The sequence below is a fragment of the Furipterus horrens genome, unplaced genomic scaffold, assembly GCF_987537825.1.
Source record: "Furipterus horrens unplaced genomic scaffold, mFurHor1.1.pri manual_scaffold_7, whole genome shotgun sequence".
NCBI classification, from domain to species: domain Eukaryota; kingdom Metazoa; phylum Chordata; class Mammalia; order Chiroptera; family Furipteridae; genus Furipterus; species Furipterus horrens.
Window position 1 is genome coordinate 134,917,655 of NW_028327177.1, and position 21,115 is coordinate 134,938,769.

A 21,115-nucleotide genomic window follows, 5' to 3' on the forward strand; every position below is an offset into this window, starting at 1 on the left:
TTCCATTCCTGTTTGTCTGCAGCTGCTAGGTGTTGCAAGATGGAAGCCATGGGAGGCCGTCTCCTTCCAGAGCTCCAGACTAGCTGTGAAAATAAAGATCATGCAAATAGGGAGACCACCATCCCTTATGTTTGGTAGAGCCAAAGTCTGGCATGGTAGTAGGAAAGCTTTATAATCAAAGTAATAAAGAAGGCGTTAGGTGTGCTTTGATTAGAGGTTGTTGGCATAGGAAATCTGGATGCAGGGTAAGCAGAAGCGGGGCATCTTGTATGATTGGTTTGGAAAGCATATTTGGCTTTCATTGGTTGGTCCTAAGTTGGATGCTGGGGCAAAAACCAGGAAATCTGGCAATTACCAACAAATTGTGAATGGCTCCAAACCAATTGCTATAAAGGTGTTTTCAATTCCCGAACTGGTTGCTGCAGAGGTTGTAAGCCAGCCCACTGTCGTCATCTATGGGCTGGCCATTTTTGACTTGCACACTCAGCCTCTGAGTCTCCCTTTTGGACAACCTCTCGCTGGAAGGGGCTGACCAAGTCAGGGAAAGCTGTAAATCCAGATCTTCACGGTCTGGCAGTTGTTCAGTTTCTCCACGATCAATTGTCTTGCCAGCTCTTGTTGAATTTTTTTGTTGGTGCATCATCATGGTGATTATCTGTTAAGAGAACAGCTATGCAGTAGGATTTAAGATTCTGGAGAGAATGCAAGAGACCAGCATCATGACCACGGACAAAAACTAAATTAATACAGCAGTCCCGCTCTATATTGTGGTTCACTTATCGCGGCCTCACTGTCTCGCGGGATTTAAAAAATATATTATATTTAATTATTTATCATGAATTTTTCACTATATCGCGGGATTTTGCAGTACTGTATACATATGCTGTTTAAGTTACGTAGGTTTAAGAGTGCAGAATATGTTTAAGAACGCCAGTAGTGTTTATAAAAGTGTGGAAAAGGTTAATAAGGGACTGGGAATGGTTAATAAGGGACTGGGAACAGTTTATAAGTGTGTGGGAAGGGTTTATAAAGCCTTAAAATATATATAAATACTAAAATAAATGTAAGGTTCCTACTTTGTGGATTTTCACCTATCGCGGGGAGAGGTCTAGAATGTAATACCCGCGATAAGTGAGGGATCACTGTAGTCCCTATAAGATACTTCAGAAAACCCAGACCAAATACAAACATTAAAAAATGTGCCAGAAGAATCAACCTTTAAAAGCCAAGTAGCTTTTTCCTTAAGGCAATGTATTGCTGGTGCTGCTTTGCCTGTTTTATAAATCTAAGTACAGCAAGAAGGGTTAGCAATGGTGCAGACGCCGCCTTGACTAGCCAGCAAAAAATCTACGGCAATGCAATTGTCCATCACTGCTTGTGATGATGAGTTGAGATTGGTCTGTATTTCATCTAGGGTGGAGATGGTATTGCTAATAACCTCTGCCAAAGTTAATATTAATAATAAGTTGCTTGTAGTACTTTCTGCTTGTAAGGTTTCCACTGTTGGGAACACTGCTCTGATTGTTTATGTAAATAATTAGTAATTTCCCAGTTGGAGTGCCTGAATAATCAAGGATTGGCTTGTTGGAGAACTTACATTTGAGCTGGGATTACCTAAACTGGTGATTCCAGAATTAGGGTCTCTGGGTACACATAAGTCTTGGAATACTATTCCTAAAGTGCAGGATGTACGTATTAGTCGGAGGGAAACAAGATCAGCCATCCTGGCTGCATAGAAGTAGTAGCCAGTAGGGAGCACATGGAGACTCGGGAAAGAAGGGGTTGTTGATAATGGGAGGTCAGAAAAAAGACCTTACATTAGCCTAGTTACATATTTGGATCTCAAGGAGTCTCTCCTAGGAGGCAAGTAATTGGCCCATCACTCCATGAAGGTTGAATTCAGAGGTAAAACCAATTGTAATCGGTGCTTTTTCTGGGAGAGAAGAGCACTACCAAATTCATTGATTTAAGGCCATTTGTCTATGTAGATGCAAAGGCTGTCAGCTGCAACCCCCTATAATCTTGTTTGATAAGACTGAAGTTGTCCAGAGGTTTTATTTTATCATGATGATCTGAGGATGGATGGCAGATACAGCAATCAGTAAGATTCAGGGCAGTGGTTACTGTTTGGAATAATCTAAGAATGGTGTTAGAATGAGGATGTTCTGGCCTAACTATAATAAGGAGGGAAGAAAAGAGAAAAGGGGCCCTTCAGAGTGGACAACAACCAGGAGTCTGAGCAGAGGAATGGTTATTAGGAAGCAGATGAATAACAAAACTGGAATTAGTCAGGGTATCTTAGTCCCATGTCTTGGGCAGCACTGTCCACTGTCCGAAATTATCTGCAGTTTCCAAAGATCTTAGGTCAGCTGTCTGCTTCCAAAGAGTAGCTGCTACTGGCGGATCTCTGAGAATCCTAAACTTGAGGTCTGTTATTGGAGTAGAACTGCCAACTGTGTGGAATTCTGAATTACTTCTTCAGTGGTAAAACATGAAGCCAAGGATGAACTCCCTAGACTTTCACTATGGAATTTGTTAACAGTACCTGATAAGGTCCCTTCCAATGAAGTTCAAGATTCGCTTTTCTCTGGTGTCTTCTCCAATAGATGAAATCTTCTGGTTTAAGATCAGGAGCAGGCCAAGGCTGTTTGAGAAGATGCAGTGGGCAGGTAGCTTTAACCTGCTGATGATAGGATTGAATACATGAGTTCCTTGTAGTATCCGGCCATCTCTGCACGTAGCAGGGCAGAATATCAGAGGTGAGACCTCTAAGTGCACAGGTCTTCCAGCTACCAGATAGTGGGTAACTGATGTGTCGTCTTGGATGTAGTGGCCACAATCTCCTATAGTTCCATCTTTTCTCGTGTGCATGAGTGAATTATGGTCTAATCAAAGTTCATGAGAAATGTTTTGGGTGTGGCTTTTAGTGGACTAAATTTGGGATCTCTCAGGGGCTCAACTCTCTAACCCCCTCTGTACTCAGGGTCCATCTCAAATGCTCTATGGTTTCCATCATCTCACCATCCTCCCCAGGGGGCCAAGAAAGGTTCAGTCCTGGATCCTCAGGAAAACTAAATAGTGTTTTTTAGCTACTCACGTTAATTCCAAATGATTCTCTTGCTCCCCCAGGAGAGAGAGCTGCTTCCTTTTCTTCTTCTTATAGATTAGAGACTTCCTTCAAGTTATATTCCCTTTCTCCTCCACCTTTAGATTTCTATCTTCTAGTGGGATCCACTTTTCTGTCTCTTAGAACTGTAAGTCTCTTGGCTATGTCTTAAAGGTAGTGGTGGTCATGGTGGAGGGGGGATTACTGGGACGAGAAATATCCTCAGTGAACTGGTAATATCACTGCAACCAGCACTGCGATTCATCACCTCTCAAAGGAACTTTAAAATATATTAAAATTCAGGTCCCCTGATTACAAAATATCAGTGTGAATATTCAGCAGGCATGAAAGCTTCTGAACATCTTCGACTTGTAAATGTTGATGGATGAGCATTTTCTCTGGTGGCTTCATTCATTCAATATTCATCCAGCACGTCCTTTGTGCGAGGGTCTGTTCAAGGCACTTGGAGATACCAGTGAACAAAACAAAGATCTCTGCCCTTTTGTACATTTCATTCTAGTGGGGAAGATAAACAAGAAGTACTAAACAGAAGAAGGAAGTTAATAGTGTGTGAAGGGGTGACAAGTACTAAGGAACAAAGTAAATGCAGGGCAGGGCAGGGAGGGTCAGGCACCAAGGAAAAAGGGCAGGTGCGTGTGTCTCCTTGTCTTTGGTGATTCCCGAATTCGCCATTTCAATAGCAACCTCATTGCTAAGCCTCAGTGAACTAGATCATGACAATTAAAGCTTCCCTCGGGGTTTGAGGATTGTTAGGAAGGAGATGCACACTCACACACAGGGCTCTAGCTAAGTTTCCGGGAATTACCGATAATTTTATTAATCCTCAGCACAGCTGCAGGCTGAGTGAGCTGCCACACATCTTCACTGGTTCCGGATTCAGAGAACTCTGGGCTTCATTGTGGAGACGTGATTTTCAGTATTAAAAAAAATAAAAATTAAGAGGAGAAAGTCACAAATCCAGGTTCTGTAAGTCAGTAACCACAGTATTTCTGTAAAATAATATTGTTATTACCAGTATCTCTCACCAGCATCAGGATCCCTTATTGGATATCCTAGTCAGTGAATGACAGGATTCTATTATTACCTCTACATTGTCCTTCCAAGATAGAATCAACTTTACGAAAGAAAGCAGCAAAGCTTTTTAAAAGCCAGTATTTAGTAGGAAACAAAGAGCTGCATAATAAAATATTAATTATTCTAAAGGATATCTTGGAGAAAAATATTATATTCACCAGAAACAATAAATTCTTTTCTCCACATTTCTGTTTCTATTTAGGCCAGTATGATCTGTTTACCCAACTCAAGTTACGCCTATGGTCACATGTCTTTTTTTTTTTTTTAACTAATCATTGCTGAAGAGCAGAAAAATCCAGAATTTCCATTTTGAACCCTCCTGCCCACTGTGAATCATCCATAAACATGAGTATTTTCTTAGTCCAGTGGGGTCCATCCTGTTTCCTTACACAGCAAGCAGAGTGGATGTGTGTTGTGGTCCTCTACCTCCTGCTGTCTGATGGTGGGGTTGTTGAGGACTGGTCCTGTGTGGCTTGATTTGTACAAGCTTTTTTCTGAGCAGCAAAGCGAGGCATTTATTCACGAGTCTGCAGAGTTGGGCGCACTGCCAGCCAGGAGCATGTGCGTGTGAAGTAGACAATGAAAACTGGTGTACGAGCTTTTATGAAATGTAAGTTTCCAGTTCTCTAGAATAAATGCCCAAGGTGAAATTGCTGGTTTGTATGATAGATCCGATTTTAGTTTTAAGTGAGAGAGCCAAATTATTTTCCAGAGTGATCTCACCATTTTACATTCCCGCCAGCAATGAATAAGTGACGTAGTTTTTGTTTCTTCACCAGCATTTGGTGTTGTCACTATGTATCATGTCCATTCTGTTAGATATATAGTGATACCTTGTTATGCTTCTAATTTACATTTCCCTAATGGCTAATGATGTTGAGCGTCTTTCCATGTGCTTATTGGCCAGCAGTATATGCTTTTTGGTAAAATATCTCTTCATGTCTTTTGCCCATTTTCTGATTGGATTGTTTGGTTTTTACTATTGAATGTTGAGAGTTCTTTTTTCTAGATACAAATCGTTTGTCAGATATGTTATTTGATGATATTTTCCCAGAATGCTATTTGTCTTTTCCTCCTAAATAGTTTTTATAAAGATACTGCCTTAGGCACCCAAAGGAATCAAAGATGTGACATGGTGCCAATTTTAAGGCATTTCCACTCTCGTAGGGGATATTGGATGGAGATATAGCCAAATAACTAATATAACATAGCAAATGCTATATGCCATGGAAGAGGTAGAGATACGTTTTTAAAAAAAGAAAATTAGATATATTTTAGATGATAGAGAAGTGGTAGGTGAACAAAAGGGCACAGAAACTTTCTTTATGAACTCATTTTTTTCAGGTTAAAATTATAATTTTTAGATAGCTAACATAATTAAATCTCATTCTGTGCAAAGCAATTCCAAATACACCATATCAATTAATAACAACCTTACAGGGCAGTGGAGAGGATTGAACCATATATTTTATTTGGAGAATCTAGGGTTCAATGAAGCTAAGTAACTTGCCCAAGGTCACACACGCAGGAAGTGGTAAGGTCAGACTGGCACTCCAGTCTTGTGATTAATCTCCCTTTAATTCTACCCAGAATCCTCCTGAGACATGTCCTTTTCCTTTCAGTATAAACTCATCAATCTTCTGGCTAAAAAATGGACTGTCTTATTCACATTTAAAAGAACACATGATACATTTCTTTGGCACTCAAATCAACAAGCTCTTCTTTATAAAGAAAGTCTCCATGAAAACTCTTACAGGGGTCAAGATCATGCAGCAAATGGAAAAACAGGCACTGCCTGTGAGTCATGAGGGGCAAATGAAGGGATGGCTATTGCTGGAATTCAGTAAAATTTTGCTAGATGACAGCTCAGGATGGAGTCATTGAGGAGAGAGCATTTTAGGTCATCTTCTTGCAGGCTCATTGTTACCCTAGGCATCTTCCAATGCCGAACCTTTCATGAGGAATGATTTTAAAAAATCAATAATAGCCCTGGTGAAGAATCAAAGTGGCGTCTGTTTTTGACCTAAAGAACAACAAATAGGGAACTGGGCTCTTTCTCCTTCAGAATGTCTCTGGATTTCCATCTATACTTTCTTTCTGGATTATCTGTGACCTTGCCCAAATCAGTGAACTATCATGTATTTATTTATCTTTCTTTTAAAATGCTTACAACTTAGGCAAGATGTTAGGACTTGTAAAGAGGTGAGTCTATATATTAGGTTCAGCTTTGCCAACACCTGCATGATGTCAATAACCTTTGAACCCAGCCCTCATTCTTGTCCTATGCAAACACTGTTGGGTCACATGTAGAGAGTAATCTTTTCCCATTCTACATTCTCTTCTACATTCATACACCTCACTTGAACCCTTGAATCCACACGTGCCAGAGGTCAGACCTACCATTTTGTATAACAAATAGTAAAAATGAGAACATCAGACAAACACATTTTCTCTAGGGAACTACACAAGAATATGATGGTAATGGTTGCCTCCAGGGAGAAGAATTAAGAGGCTTGGAGACAAGGGTGGGAACTGGGTACTCACTTCCACTTTTCGAATTTCATACCATGTCAATACCAATCAAGCACAGATAAATCAACAGAAACAAAACACAAACATCCTTCTACTTGAACCAGTTTGTAGATAATAATAAAACCCCTTAAAGAGAGGAAAACAGATTTTTAGAAAAGAATCAATTTCTTTACCTTCCAAGTTCCCTTCTGAGAGGTTGTTTTGTTTTGTTTGTTTTTCTTGCTTGCTTGTTTTTTTCTGCTGCGGACAGATCAACAAACGGGGGAGCCATCCATTTCTCCTGCGCCAATTTATGCGCAGAGAACAGTCTCAATCCACAGCCTTGATTGAGGGTTCCCAGGGTTTTGGGAATCACCAATGTAGCTCCACAAACGGTTTATTCTGATGGCGCGTCTTCCATTCTGCAGCTAAAACCGACGATGTGTTTTCACAGCCTAGTATTTGGAGCTGAGGCAGTGCGCCGTCTGAGGAAGATTCCAGGCCTCGTGCCTGATGGATGCAAACGCGCCATGAAGCCCTGGCCTGGAGCGGAACCTTTCAACTTCCAGCCGCTCTTCCAGGACCTGGAGCTCCTGGCCTGGGCCTGGACGCGTTCTTCCCTTGTCGCAATCATGGGGCGTCCTTCTGCCATCGCGGCTCACTAACCCCGCGGTGCGTCATTGACGGGGCTTCGGGGGATTTGGCTGTGCAGTGGCCCGGGACAGCTCCCCAGCCCAGCGCGAACCCAGTCCATGTGTGGAACGAATGAGTGTCACTAGCACAGTCAATTCATGAGAATGAAAGGAATCCAGACCAGGGGATGGGTCACCGCGTTGACTTTAAGTACCCAGGGACTGACTCTGAAGTGAGGGAGAGGTGATCTGCAGAAGCGCCACGCCGCCTCTGGTGAGGTTCAGGCTGGAGGACATCCACAGTCCGGCCCGCGAGCGGCAGTTTGGAGCGGGGGATCCGATGACCTGTCACTCCGTGGTCAGGGAAAAGCCGGGCCCCCCAGGTGCCCAGGGGCTGGGGACAGGAAAAGCCATACTTCGAAGCTGGGAGTGACCTTAGTTCTTGCTTTGGGACTCCCGGGCGGGGGCCCGGACACCGCACTGCGCCGCGAGGAAGAGCCCAGGAGGGGGCGTAGATCCCAGGCCGGGGCTCGCGCAGACCCAGCCCCGCCTCCTCCTGGGGCGCCCCGCCCTCCCCGCGCGTGCCGCCCGCGCGCCGGAGGAGCTCGAGAGGAACCCGCGCGCAGGCAACTCCAGCCGTGGCGCAGGCGCCATCGCGCACCGCCCCTCTTGTCCGCTCCCTGCCTGCGCCCCCGCCCCGCCTCCGCACGCGCCCTCGCTGGGGGCGCCTCTGATTGGCCGGCAGCTGGGCCAGGGTATCAGCCGCGGCTGCGGCCGGGCTGGCCCTGGATGCCTGCGGCACGGGCGACACCCTCACAGCCACTGCCGCCACACTTGCGACTCCAGCCTGCTCCTGGACTCCCGCTGCGGCTGCGGTTCTGGCGGCTGAGCCCCGTGGCGTTGCAGCTCAGAGCTGGCGCGCCGACATACCTGCGCCCCTGCCTCGCAGCTTGCAATCTCCTAACACACGCACCGTGCTGCGGCAGGTGCCCCAGACACCCTGAGGCGCGGTGGCCCGAGCCTGGCCACCATCGATGACCCAGGTCACGGACCTTCTCCGGTCTAGCTACCGCGTGTGAGTACAGTCCCCTCCCCTCCCGCGGCTTTGCGCCACTGCCCCTCTTACGTTGCGGCAACTTCGGGGGTTGGTGTGTGGAGGTGTCTCTCCTGTCTCCCCACACCCTGTGCGGGTCCTGAGCCAGGGTCCCCAGCGAGGCCAGTGCACCCCTGCGGAGGGGGTTTGGGGCGGAGGACTGAACTTGCCAGGGCATCGTCGCAGAGTGGGAATCTCGCCTTTCTCCCGCTGCCGGGGCTGGAGCTTGCCTCTGGTTTCCCGGGCGGTTTCCGATCCCCACGGCCACGTAGCTCTTGGGCTGTGGTTCAGCGCGCACCTATTACGCTACGGACGCACCGGCGGAGCGCCTTAAACCGTCGAGTAAGGGCTGGAATCAGCCCCACTCAGCTGACTTGACTCTTTCGGACTCTTAATTTCTGCAAAATGGGGCTAATCAGGGACTCGCTCAAGGTCACGGCTGGTGCGCGGAGTAAGAATCTGACTCGGTAGCCTCTAGCCAGGTCTCCGGACTGTGGAGAGGGGCGCTCTGATGCAGGGTAGAAAAGGGAGGGGTGTCACCTCAGCTTCATCCTGGTCTCTTGCTCATACTCCCTTCCCCCAACTCTGCCTTATTTGAAGAGGACGGGAGCTGATCCCAAGCAACTCCATGGGGGACCTTCGGGGTGAGCAAGTAGAGGAGCGATTCCGATTCCGCGGTGGGAACGCTCGGACGTGCGACATTTGCAGCATCCCTTCCAGTCCCCGTCAGTTTGCTAACGTCTCGGCAGGGTTTGTGAAATTTACTAGGTGCCTATTCCTAGATCCGTCCTGCTCCATCTCCTCCCAAGTAAGCCCTGTCCCCGAGGATATGTATCCGAGAGATTCACATCAGTTGCGAGCCAGGGACTTCCTTTGAGAAGGGGCTGGGCTCTGGGGTTGGCTTCCCCAACACTGGCTCCCACCAGCCTTTAGAAAATGTCTTGAGTTTGGCTTCATTTCTGCTCGCTCTCCCTACCCCTTGATCTGGATGTTTCACACCTTCCTGGGAGATGGTGGAGGCTGGTCCTAGGAAATGTAAATGCTGTCAGATGCAGATCTTTTACTCCAGATCCTTTGAGGCAGTTCCTTTGGGGCTGTGAGCGGTTCTTAGAACCTTTGGGCTGGAGAGAGGGTTGCCTCTCCTCTTTTGAGATTATCACCCTGTTTCTCCAGTTCAGCCTGCCTCCCAGCTCAGTGATGACATGACTACTTAGTTTTGTGAAGTCTGACAAACATCTTTGAGCCTCAACTTTTTAATCTATAAAATGGAACAATTCCTATCTTTTAGTCTTCCCAAGGCAGTTGGGGTTCAGGGGACATGACATATGTAAAAGTGGAAGGAGGATAGTTGAGGAGGAACTGAACCGTGGGTGGAAATGGAGGCAATTTAAAGAATTTTTTTTTACAGCAGGCTCTAGGCCCCGATTCCCAGATCTAAAAAGTCCTTCTTTCCTGAGAAATTTGGTTTGATAAGACTTTGGGCAGGGAGAAAGGAGACAGTCTATACCCCTGTTAGTTTAAATTGCCATGGCCAGGAAAGAAATAACAAGAGGATGAAAAGTACTATTTTCAGAGAGACAGAAGGAGAGTTCATCTGTGGCCTTGGCCTTGAGTGCAATTGATTTCACACAGACTGAAATACCTCATAGAGAACTGAGCACCCCCTGGTTTTGCCTTCCTGGTTGTTATTGTGTTGCCACAGGCTTTTGTCTCAAGGGCAAGTTGAGGAGGAAAGACTGGGTAGACAGACCTTGGTGTGCTGATTTTAATATTATATTGAAGTGTTTGTGCAGTGGGTTTTCATAAATTGAACATGCCTGTGGAACTAGTGCCCATATTAAGACCTAGAATATTCCCAGTCTTTTCATTATCTCTACAGGCACTATCTCTGAAGGGTAACCACTATCCTGCTCAGTTTTGTCAGATGACTTGCTTTTATGACTATTATTATTTATTTTATCATTTTAGTTTTAAAGCGAAAATGATATGCAAACCAAAGGTAGTTAGTTATACCTAAGTCAGCCCAGAGAGCTAGAACGAGGAATTCGGCCTTGAGACCTGGGTGGACTTTGAACTGCGTTTCCCCCCACCCAACATCCTGATCATTGGTTCTTGGGTGGTATAAACAGCTGGACCCCAGATATAACAGTGCTGACACTGATAAATGAAGGCTGGTTTATTCATCGTGTATTTGAATAATACAGATCTGAAATAGTGTGATAATAAAATATGAATTAAGAAAATATATGAATGAATTCTCACTTGAAACATAAAAATGGAAGTAATTTGAATTCCTCAAAGTTAAAAATTCCACGGAATTTCAAGGCTCTGATTTTATGCGCCATTTGTAATGTTGCCACATGGTGGCGCCACATTGGCGGGAGAACTGAAATGCCCACCATCCTTCCCAAGGCCTCTGAATGGAATCCCAGGAGTAAAATCCAACCGTTAAGAATCTCCAGAAGTGATTTGCAAGCACCGCGGTTTTCCCAGGGTCTGGCAGTCAGGCCTCCCCTCTGATGCCTGCTAAGTCCATGGATACAAGGCTCTCCCAGCGTTTTAGGAGGGTAGCCTGTGGGTTGGGGCAGATAGAGCCAAGGCATTGTTGCCTTCTCTCTAGTAATAATGGAGCTGCAGTACGTCCTTGGAATTGAAAGAGGGTCAGTGGAGAAGCTAGCTTAGGTTAGTTATGGTCCTTTTGGTGTCATTTCACTCCAGAACCCCCCAAAAGTGTGAGAGAAGGAACTGTCTTTCTTGGGGTTGGTAGATCGTTTCACAGTCCTTTGGTGAACTTGAAGAATAAATAGGCCTGGGTGTAGCCTAACTGCTGCTGGAAGAAATGTCCCCTGCCTTCCAGAGTATGGGGGCTGAGTTGTCAGGGGAACCGTCAGGGGGTGGGGATGCCGTATCCAGCCGTGAAAACCTCTAAGGGAACCCAGCCAGTGCCCTTCTCGCATCCATCAGCTTTTCATTTTACTGCCCGTGTGGCTGCGATGCTGCTTAGGTGATTGTAGTCATGTGACGGCTGCCACGCCTCTGTTTGCTAAGTGTGTCGGGTATTTGCCATGTGCTGGACACTATGTATGTATTCATTTAACCTTCGCCATAGGAGAGGGTGCCTTTCCCATTTTATAGATGAAGGAACTGGGCCTTGAAAGCTAAACGCTCCCAGTTTAGACACTATGCGACCCAGAGCGAGGATGGGGCCAGGTCTCTCAGACTGCTTCCCTGGCTGGATTGTACCCTTCTGCAGGGAGAAGACAGCTTTGCGGTTTCTTTCGCTCTTCTGGGCAGCCTGCATAGTATTTTACATTCAGTAGCTACTTAGTGTGGGGATTGCCATAAATAGAAAATTCTCAGCTGAGCAAGAGGGCAATTCCAGCGCTGAAGAATGAGAATTTGGGATTGAGCTCAGACAGCCTGTCACATTGGGACTGAATGTGTGCCCACTGGGTGTTGTCTTCCTTCGTGTATAAGATTTTAGGTAAACGGAGGCCTGTCATTTATTTTGGTGAATTTTTTTAACTTAGTATTGTTTTTGACATGTGTTGATTACATATGTTGATAACTATAGTATAATATTTCTTTGATATCCCAGAGTTTAACTATTTCCCATTGAAAGATGAAAAAGATGTTTTTACCTTTTGCTGTTATAAACAGGATTGCAGGAGGTATCCTTGATAAGACCTTGTAGGAACGTACATGAGTGTGTGGAGGGTATATACTGCCAGAAGTTGAATACCTGCGTAGTAAGATACTCTTGCATCAACACCTGCCTGGTACATCAGCCCTCCTAGGTCTTGCCAACTGCCCTCTGAAGCAGTTGTGCCAGTTACCACTCCCACTGACCCTCCGTGGGAGTTCCTTGGATCCCCATGTCCTTGACTGTGCCTGCTATTAATTTGATGCTCTAATTTTGGTTAATGTGATAAATATGGAATGTATTTCACTGCTTTTTTACTTTTTGTTTCCCTTAGAGATCTTAAAAATATATGTACACCTTGGTTTTCAAGTTTTCTTGTCTATGCATTGCTATTTTTTACTAGGTAAAATTTTAGATTTTTAAACTCATCTGAAATTTATATTTCTGTGTAGTGCGAGGCAGGGATCTAATTGGTTTGCATATTGTAAACTATGCCATTATCATTTAATGACTAGTTAACTATTTCTTATTTATTTTGCTGCTATCTATGACATTTGCCAATTTCTGTTATATTTTTGGATCTGTTTTCTAACTCTGTTCTGTCCTTTTTGTGATTCCTGAGCTAATACTATTTTACTTATTATTAAGGCTTTATAATAAATCTTCCCTCCTTAGCTTTTTTCTTCAAAATTGTCTTGGCTATTTTTGACCATTTAGGCTTCACCATGAATTTTAGGATCTATCCTAAACTAAATATCCCTTCCCATGAAAAATACTGTCATGAAAAGTTGGTAAAATATCAAATAAAATTATTTTCTTGTTTCCTTTTCTTCAAATATAGTGCTAATCAAATCTTTTAAGTTCCCATTCTTTACTGTGACATTTTGGTCCCCATTTTATGTGGATTTACTTTAAGTGACTCTTCTCTGGTACCAGATATCCTTGATTAATAAGGCACACGTGACTATAATTTTTAAGCATTTAAGATCATTTTTTATTAAACAACATATGAGCAGCATTAATACCAATAATTATTCTTCTCTGTCATTTTTATCCTCTTCCTAATCCATTTCATCTATATGCCATAATTTATTCAATAAAATCATTCTTTTTAAACATTAAGCAGTTAACCTTTATTATAATTTAATCTTCGTACATATTTTTATTTGCTTAGGATAAATTACTTTGTCAAAATTTGTTTACTTTAAAAAATTTTTTTGATTTACATTGCCAAATAATCTCCTGGAAAGTTTATAAATGTCAGTTGCTGTTGGTAGTGTCTGAATGTGCCAGATCCCTGTGCTTTGCCAACAATGAGGATTCATCAACTTTGCCAATTTCACTGGCAAAGGAAAAAACCCAGAATCTTGTTTTTGCACTTCGGTTTTTTTTTCCTAGTGAGGCAGAACATATCCTCATGTTTATTGCTTCTTTACAGCAGACTTAACTGTAGAGGTTTCCATAAGGGTTGCTTCTTCCTGTAAAAGAAACTTACATTATCACTTGGTGTTTTTGAGAGAACTATCAGATTGTTTTATACAGATTATGTTTATATTTTAACTGTTAAGTATCATTCCATCATATGAAAATACCATCTTTTATTCATCTGTTCCTCCATGATAGACATTTGATGGCCTCTGTATTTTTTAGCTATTATTGGGTTCGCCAAATGTCCATTATGTTTTTTTCCATACAATGGCTCTAGCTGTGCTTTGTGGTCTTTAACTTCATTTGAAACAATTTTAGTAGATTTTATTGTGACAGCTGTCATATCAGTGTGCATTTTTAAAAAACTTATCAAAATTGGTGAATTTTTGTGTAGCCATTTTAATATTGAAGCTGAAAGAAAATATGCAACATTTGTGGCGTATTAGGCTTTATTATTTCAAGAAAGGTCAAAATGCAACTGAAACACAAAAAATGACTTGTGCCGTGTATGGAGAAGGTGCTGTGACTGACAGAATGTGTCAAAAGTGTTTTGCAAGGTTCCTTGGTACTATTGGCATTTGGGGCAAATAATTCTTTGCTGTGGGGCTGTCTCATCCATTGGGAGATGTTTAGCAGCACCCCTGGCCTCTACCCACTGGACGCCAATAGCAGGAGACAGCTGACATACTCAAAATATTCAGATCAATTAAATTATTGGTGAAAATGAGACATGTGCCTTTTATTTTATGGAAAAAATGTAATGGGCTTTTTGGCCAACCCAGTATATAGATGTGTACAGTAACATCTTTGAAATATATTTAGGCACGTGCAAAAGAAATTCTTGAGGACCTATGCCCAGAACTGGAATTGCAGGATCATAGTTTATATAAACTTACAATTTGACCACTTGGTGCCAAATTGCTTCTCGAGATTGCTATACTCACTTAAACTTCCAGAGCAGTGTGTACACACAGTATCTGTACATTAGGAAACAATAATACTAGAGAAGGAAGAACAAGGTGTTAAAGTAAAAAGTAGAAGGCCTGTCCAGAAAGTATCCAGCCATGTGCTATGAAAAAGAGACATTTACGGAAGAAGATACAAGAAACATTGTACGTAGGACAATGACACCTCAGTCCCCCTCAAAGTAGGCACCTTGGACCTCACACAGTTTTCCCAATCTCCATCAGCTGCCCCATCATATTTTTCTGACTCTCATCAATGGCCTGAAATCTCTTCACTTTCAAAGGTGATTTCAGTTTTGGGAAAAGCCAGACATCAGAGGGCACCAAATCTGGGCTGTAGGGGGATTGAGTCACCTGAGTGATTCGATATTTCACCAAAGAACTCTGCACAAGACGTGATGCATGAGTGGGCTCGTTGTCGTGCTGAAGCTGCCAGTCAACAGTTGCCCAGAGCTGCGGCTGTTTTCATCGTATTGAAGAACAGTGAGGTAGTGCTCTTTATTAACTGTTTAACCTGGAGGGGTGTACTCATGATGGACAACACCTTCCTAATAAAAAAACACAGTTAACATGGTCTTGATCTTGCTGCAACTTTGTTGCGCCTTCCTCGGGCCTGGAGAACCAGGAGACTTCCATTGGGATGGCTGGGCCTTCGTTTCCAGATCCTAGCCGTAGACCCATGATTCGCCTCCAATTATGACCTTGAGGAAATCCGGTTCATTGGTAGCAGTTTGAATCAAGTCATTAGCAACTACAGCACGGTGTTCCTTCTGCTCTGGGAGCAAAAGCTGTGGAACAAATTTTGCCCCCACACATTTCAGGCCAAGATCCTGTGTCAAAATCTCATACATAGAAGTTTTTGGAATTCCCAGATCAGCTTCTAGTTCTTGACTGTCAGTCGCTGATCCTTGTTGACTGCAGCCCGTACACAGTCAACATCCTCAGGTGAAGCCCAGAAGCTCATTGCAGGCCTTCCAGAACGTGGGTCACTTTCAGCAGATTCTCGACCAGCTTTGAAGCGTCTGTGCTACACTTTTATTGGCATTGCACTCATGGCATCGTCCCTGAAAGCCTTCTGAATCATCTGAATAGTTTCCACAAAGGAATGTTCAAGTTTAACACAAAATTTGATGTAGATTCGTTGCTCTGTTTGCTCATTTTGAATGAAATGGCCACACAATACACATGCTCACTCAATCACATCTCCTGCTTCCACTGACTAGGATAATAAAGTCATCGTTTTTTACACATGTGCATTCCAGTCCCCGCTCCTTGGCTGCCAGGTTACATCATGGTCGTGCAAGGCATCCTTGTTATATTAACAATGGCTGGACTTTTTCCAGAGAGAATATGTGTGTGTGTGTGTGTGTATGTGAATATATATATATATGTGTGTGTGTACATGTAAATATCCTTAAGTTCATATAGAAAGCTCAGAAGTTTATGACCTTTTCATTTCGAATTTTGCATCACGTAAGTGATTATGTATAAGAACATAAATCATAAACATCATGTAAATATTTACTTAGCGTAGGAGAATTGGTAAGGGTTTAAGTAAATAATCAACTATTTTTGTGGTGCCTTTAATCCAGGCGGCCTGCAGGAGGAGGTGAGCACCTGTTGATGACCAGAAAAACCCCTCAGTCCCTCTCTGTGCCTCCCCATCCCAGGGCATGGGTTCCACCATTGGACAATTGTTCCTTTTCATAATACTTTTTTTTTTTTTTTTTTAATTGAGAAGACCTTGGTTGGGGAAACTCTGAAGTCTAATGGACTGTGAGCACCCTCATGTGACTGTGTTTATGTGATCAGTTGTCACTATCAATGGTCACTGTCAAACGACAAGACCAGAACAGCATGAAACCTCCAGAAAGTTATGGGGAGGGGAGGCCGAAAGATGGTCTTGGTTGGGAGTCTGGCTGCGTCCTGCACTGAGGGGAACCTCACCTACTTCAAACTCACTTCGAGAATCAATTCTGCCTTTTGTAAGGAGAGCGAAAACAGCTATATGAAATTGCTGGAATGCTGTTTGAAAACTGGTTTGGGTATTGTATTCAACCATGTGTAATTTTTCCTCATTACCGTCCCTGGGTAATTATGAGCTAAATTTTTTGGTATAATATTTATATATCATCAGCTGGGAAAAGAAAAGCACTCCATAGAAAGTTGTTTTGTGGCTTTTTGTGATTTACAGCCTAATAAGACTGATGAGACAGATCATGGGATCTGCAGCTGGGAGGCCCACGTCCATTCCGTGGGTTGACCACTTAACCACACCGAGCAGACACTTGGGAAAAGAACGCAAGACACACAAGGAAGGGTGGGCACCTGGAGGACAGAGGTGCCCATGGCCTCAGGGTCTACTGTGGCTATTTGCCAAAGTCCCCAAATAACCTTCTGACACTGGTGGCTCAGATAACTGTCATTGTGTATGGTTCTCCCTTTTTGGTATGAAATGTAGTTACCTTCAAGTGTGCAGGGTCATTTTCTAGGTGTGGAAGCCTAGCTCTCACTGGAGATTAGGAAATAACCCAAGCCTGTTTAAATTATGTGGTTTTTTTTTTCCCTAAAGACACCCCAATCTACATAGCGGTCGCTTCCAGCCCCGACCCCTTCCTGACCTCCTGTCAAAGACCATTGTCTCAAGTGTCACGTCAGCTTATCTGTGTAGTTCCAGCTTCAGAAGACATGGCAGGGGCTGTCTTCATGTTTGTGCTAAAGAAATGTGGTTTTGTTGTTTTGCTTCTTTTGAAAAGCAATTTAGGGATCATTAGGGACTTTGATTTACTAGAATGACATGTAACCAAACCAGAGTGTGCGAGACTGTTCTCTTCCTTTCTGAGCTAATTAGAAGGACAATAAAAAATGCTGTTTTGACAGAATCCTTGCTGAAAGTCTTTTAGAAATTAGCCGGTAATGGCAGGTGCCTCTCCCAGGACTGCAGATCTTGCCATCTGGTGCCTCGGTGCCCGAGACCCCCCCCCAGCCAACCCTTTGCGTTTCCAGCTCGGAACTCTTCCTGCCCCAGCTCTCAGGAGATGTCTGGTGCTCTTCCCACCCCCACCTGCCTCACCTTCTGCCTCAGTTTCCCTGCTGTCAGATTACGGCTGATGGTAGGTTGTGATGTAACACTGAACTTCCCCCTTCTCTTCTATACATGACCCAAAAGCAACAGGGAGAATGAGAAGCAGAACACCAAACACCATTTTTGACAAATCTGGGAGATGGTTCAAATTGTTTCCCAAAATAGGGGGGGAAAGGCTGCTGGAAGGATCAAAGTCAAGCCGGGGTGTGTGGGAGGATGCTCCGCGTGTCCAGTCAAGACCATTTCTCTGGACGGCGAGGGCTCTCGGTAGGATGCAAAGCCAAAGTCCCTTTTAAGTCACAGTGGGGCAAGGAAGCTTGTAGAGGTGGCCCCAACTTCCTAGCACCCCGACTCAACGCCTTCCCTCTTTTGCTCTTGGTCCTCTTCACCACGGTCGTTACAGGTTCCTTACAGACTTTCCATAGAACCAGCTCTGCCTTGGGCAGACTGGGGCGCCTCCCATCCTGCCCTCGGTTCCTGTCCGCCGGCCTGCAGGGCCACTTATGCTCCATTCCGCGTGACTGAGGCTCCAGCCTCTCTACCCCTCCTAACCTTGTCCAGCTTATATTTCATGGTCTGCCCTATAACCAGTTGTGGGAGCACACCCCTGGCTCCCTTACCCCTCTCAGGCAACACCTTCGTCACGTGGCAGAACCGCACACTGGTTAAATCCTAATTTCTGCCTGCACTTGTGCTACTGAGTGAGGCTGGAGCAGAACTACCGACAGTTGACTCGTCTCACAGGGCCACGAGTGTCAGGTGGATCCTTAATGCTGCCTGACCTTCCCCCTGGTCCTTGCACTCTCTGACTCTCTTCGTTGGCAGTTTCACATTTTCTCCCGTGTCCTCAGACAGCCACACCTCCTCTCTACCTTCTTACACAGGGTCCCTGCTCCCAGTCTCACTGAGAAAATGGAGACCATCAGAGAGGAATCTCCATGTATGAGCTCCACTGTCTGCCACCTGCCCGCATCTGCTGCCATATACTCTGCCTTTGGTTCGCGACTCAACACGAAATATCTACGCTTGTATCTCAAGCCAGCTCCCCCACTCCTCGGCCCTGGAGTCGAGGATATTCCCCACGGTAATTCTCTCCTCTGTTCTGTCTGTCACCAGTTTTCCTCTCTACTGCATAATACTTATTGGCTTACAAACACGTTCCTTCTCCTCTCTTGGAAGACATTCACTCTTCAGCTCACTTCCCCTGCTAGCTGTGGTTTCATTTCTCTGCTTCTCTGTATATAAACACTGCCTTAAAAAAAGAGTGGTCTAGACTCACTGGCTGCAAATCCTCTCTTCTGCTTCTCTGTTAAACCCAGCCCTGCAGATTGCCCGCCCAGCTTCATCAGCTGCACAGGAAGCTGTAATGACCTCCACCTTGCTGAGTACAGGGTCTGCTCTCGGTCCTCATCCTTTATGAGCTTTTCTTGACACCATCTGACTCAGCCAGGCGATCCCTCCTCCTTGGGAACGCGTTCTGCAAAAGCCTGGAGGATGCGCTCTTGATTTTCCTTCTAACTCCTTGGTAGTTCTTGCTCCTTGGTCCAGCTGGTTCTTTGTCTCTTGTTTGACTTGTTAATATTGGAGTGACCACAGCTGAGTGTTTGATCCCCTTTGCCTCTTATTGATATCCACTCCCTACAGACCTTGTCTTATTTCATGGTTTTAAATACTGCCCATGCCAATGATCCCCAAATATATATCTCTAGGTTGGACGTCTCCCCCATACTCCTTGAACAACCTACTTGACATCTTCTCTTGGATGTGCAATAGTCCTCTTCAAATCAAATTTTCGAAAGCTGAATCCATGATCTTTTCCTCAAACCTGTTCCACCTATATTTTTCTCATTTTTGTTGCTTAGATTCCAATCAATATAATCAATATAAGAATTACAGTAATCCCTCTCTATACCATGGTTCACTTCGCGGCCTCACTGTATCGCAGGATTTTTAAAAATATTATATTTAATTATTTATCATGTATTTTTTGCTATATCGCGGGATTTTGCGGGTACCGTATATGTATGTTGTTAAAGTTACGTAGGTTTAAGAGTGTAGAATAAATGTAAGGTTTCTACTTTGCGGGGGCATCTAGAACATAATACCTGCAGTAAGTGAGGGAACACTATTTTTATGTGTTGTATTATCTTTTTTATACTAATCTTTGGAATCTGGTGCATATTTTTTGATCACGGCACATCTCAATTTGCATGCTAAATTTTAATCAAAATTACTTGATTTGTATTTAGATTTGAAATCCACAGTTTAAAAGTACTTCCACATACCCAAGTTGTTCTAAGTAAATTTCAATATTTTCCAGCAGCCAAATGAAATATCATTTCATGGGAAAAGTTATTTTGCACTCTTTTGGTGAGAAGTTCAGAATTTTGTCTGGAAGACTCTCATTTCTGCAACACTGAGAATGGGAGGACGTGGGAATGCAGAAAAGAATAAGCTGACCTCCAAGCGTGTTCTCTTACAGCCCCTTCCACACCCCTACCCTCTCGCCCTGGGTTCATCCCTCCGTATCACCGGCGCACAGCTTTTGTTCATTTGTTTATTTTTTTGGAAATAGTTTCACTGTCTCTCTGAATAGAGAAGGAGGGTGGTTACCACCCAGAACATAGTTGTAGCCACCTGGCCTTAATTTTCTTCCAGTGATTCTTCTCCAGGTTCATGGAAGAACTCTAATCGTGACTTTCCAGTGGAGATGGACGCCTTGCAGTAGTTCCTCTTTTCCTATTAGAAACGTGGGAGAAATTCACTTAATTTCTAGACAGAAACTCAGGGGGCTGAGATCTTCTAGTTTCCTCTCTTAGACTCATTATGGTGAAGCCCCCTTGGAAATAGGCTTTGAGACTTGGGAGGACAGGCATTCACCACTTAATACTCACAACAGATAAATCTGACCCAATCAAAGAGTTTTCAGAAAATGCCATCCATCTGTAGCAGGGGCGTTTGGAGCACCTAGCACTCATCTCTCAGGTAGGGGCTTACTGGAAATCTTCCAGTGAGCAGCAAACACAGTTGTTTTATTTGTTTAAAAGCACTTTATAATGTTGTTTTAGTTAAAGCAGTGTCCCCAGTAAGGCTGCACAAATAAGATGGTTCGACACTAGGCATGTCGTCACCTGTGTCCGTTTTGCTCATCCAGGTGGCTTCACTGTGTCACGGTTGCTCTTCGACAGGTGCCTGAAAATGGGTCTCAGGGGCCTTAATGTTCCTCCCCGTAGACCTAGTCGTTTTGCTTCTTGGAATCCAGGCTAAGGGAGACAATCTTCAGTATGGAAACCCCTTTATGCACACAGATGTCTATCATGGTCCTCTATGAAATAGTCCGAAACTGGAATGAACCCAGATGCGCAACACCAGGAGCAGGTCAGTAAGAACATCTGTTAGTATAATGTAATGTAACCCTTAAGAGTGATACTTAAAGGTGACCATACTCACATAGGGACACACTGGAAATCAAGTATGTAGTGAAGAAAAGATGCTACATTTGTGTGTAATAGGACAGAGACCACCCAGCACCTACCAAGAGTGCGGGAATTGGACTT

At 44.1% G+C, this 21,115-nt stretch overlaps 1 protein-coding gene across 1 annotated transcript in view; it reads left to right on the forward strand.

Annotated features, from left to right (window-relative positions):
* Nucleotides 1-8,123: 8,123 nt before the first annotated feature.
* MYRIP (myosin VIIA and Rab interacting protein) overlaps nucleotides 8,124-21,115 on the forward strand; it is a 196,000-nt gene continuing 183,008 nt past the window's right edge. The window contains exon 1 of the mRNA XM_090284952.1: nucleotides 8,124-8,419. The gene's annotated coding sequence lies outside the window, so the exon portion shown is untranslated. The remainder of the gene's footprint in view (nucleotides 8,420-21,115) is intronic.